We start from the raw sequence: 2548 nt of genomic DNA on the forward strand, positions 1-2548 counted from the left end.
CTGGAGCCACAGCGCCACTTCCGGCTTTTTCTACTTATGTGGTGCTGAGGAATCGAACCCAGGGCCTTGTGCAAGCAAGGCAAGCGCTCTACCACTGAGCTACCTTCCCAGCCCATGTTCCTTCTTTTTATCTCATTCCCTCCCTCCCATCACTGCCCTTGAGCTGCTTAGTCCACTTTCATCAATGTCCAGTGCAGCTGATGTAGACATTCTTTTTTTTTAATAAACGTATTTTTTTTATTGTGAAAATATTATACCAGAGAGGTTACAATTACATGGGCAAAATAATGAGTACATTTCTTATCAAGCATTGTAAGGCTAGCACTCTTATTGTTTTCAACCATAGCTCCACTTCAGGGTCTCATGGACTTTGCCGCAATGGCTGTCTTTGAATACTGGTCCTCAGAACTCAGCCTCCTAAGTAACTAGGATTACAGGCATGAGCCATTGGGTGCCTGCCTCTTCTTCCTCCTCCTTTTCCTCCTCCCCCTCCTCTTCTCTCCTCCCTTCTTCCTCTTCCCTTCTTCCTCCTTCCTTTCTTCTTTAACAAGGTCTTCCTGTGTATTCCTGGTTAGCCTTGAACTTTTTTTTTGTACTCTACCACTTGAGCCACAGCTCTACTTCTGTGTTCTTGGTGATTAATTAGAGATGAGTCTCATGGACTTTGCTGCCCAGGCTGGCTTTGAACCACAATCCTCGAATCTGAGACTCCTGATTGGGATTACGGTTGTGAGCCACAACCCAGCATTCTACATAATTTTTTTTTTTTGGGTCCAGTCGTGGGGCCTGAACTCTGGGCCTGGGCACTGTCCCTCAGCTCTTCAGCTCAAGGCTAGCACGCTACCACTTGAGCCATAGCACCACTCTATGTACCTTCTATGCATTGGAGAAAGCATTGATAATATTTATCATGAAGTAATCTCAAAAGTATGATGGAGAATCAGGATCTGCAGAGGGTTGGGCCAAGGGAAGAAGATTTTCCCCAGGCTGCAGTGGTCAGGAAATACAGCCCAGGGCAAGTGATGCCTATGGAGACCTAACAAGTAGGAAAGTAGGAGAGGAGATAAAAGGGGCAGCTAGCATGATGTAGGGTAGGTAGAGTTGTCAATATTACTGGAGCTTCATAACTGAGTCTGAAGAAGACCTGATGCTCCAGAACAAGCAGGAACCTGCTTATGCAGGACCTTGTGTTACAAACATTCCAGTTTATTGCATAATACTTGAAAACAGAAACCTCATTTCAACAGTTCTTGAAAACCAAATGCTTAACCTAAACCACAGACTGTCCAGGATAACAATGCTTTCAAAATCTTGTTTACTAAAATAAGAATTTGAATAGTTTTAAATACATTTTTCCTTCATGTGTTTTCAGTTGTTATTATAAAGGTAACGTACAGAGTCAGATAGAGTACATTTCCTTTCAAGTCACTCCTTCCCTGACCAAGTTTTTTCTCTCCCATTCCCACCCACAAATTGTATAATTCATTTTCAACATAGTGTCTAGTGAGTACCACTGCTGCATTTGGTTACCTTTTGTTCCACTGTTTCTGTGCTGCCCCTTACCCTAATGATAAATGAACAAGCAAGACACAAGGAAGACAAAAACAGCAACAAAGGAAAAAAGCTGCTTTCCATTTCTTTTTTTTTTTTTTTTTTTTTTTTTGGGTCCAGTCATGGGGCCTGAACTCTGGGCCTGGGCGCTGTCCCTCAGCTCTTCAGCCCAGGGCTAGCGCTCTACCGCTTGAGCCAAAGCGCCACTTCCGGCTTTTTTTTCTTTTTGCTTATGTGGTGCTGAGGAATCGAACCCAGGGCCTCAGGCATGCAAGGCAAGAGCTCTACCACTGAGCCACCTTCCCAGCCCTTCTTTCCATTTCTTGGAGATCATTTTGATAAATCTCCTCTGAAGACTAAACATAGAGCTTCCCCCATGACCCAGTAATTCTACTCGTGAGCATTTATCCTTGTAGGCATTTTTGTAGAGACTGGGCAAGGTTTACAAAGTTGGCTTCTTGTTTTTAACGGAAGGACCCCACCAACATTCTAATTGAATCATAGATTAATATATCCCAAAGCTAGTGAGGAACTACAAGGACAATGTCTACAGTAAGTATTGTTAGATCTTTCTTTTTTTCTTTTCTATCCTTTCTTCCTTTTCTTTTTCCTTTCTTTTGGCTAGAACTCAGGGCCTGGGGACTGTCCCTGAACTTTTTTGCTTTTGGTGGGTAATTGGAGATAAGAGTCGTGTATTTTCCTGCCCAGGGTTGGCTTCAAACTGATTCTCAGATCTCAACCTCCTCCTGAGTAGGTAGGATTACATATTAGCCTCTCTTCCCATTTTTTGGTGTGCTTTGTTGAATGACAACTCCTTTGTTGTTGTTGTTGTTGTTGTTTGTCTTTGCTAGTCCTGGGGCTTGAACTCAGGGCCTGGGCACTGTCCCTGAGCCTCTCTGTGCTCAAGGCTAGCGCTCTACCACTTAAGCCACAGCATCACTTCTGGCCTTTTCTGTTTATGTGGAACTCCAAATCGAACCCAGGGCTTCATGCATGC

Source organism: Dipodomys merriami, unplaced genomic scaffold, assembly GCF_024711535.1.
Source record: "Dipodomys merriami isolate MVZ:Mamm:240054 unplaced genomic scaffold, mDipMer1.0.p SCAF_6, whole genome shotgun sequence".
NCBI lineage: Eukaryota > Metazoa > Chordata > Mammalia > Rodentia > Heteromyidae > Dipodomys > Dipodomys merriami.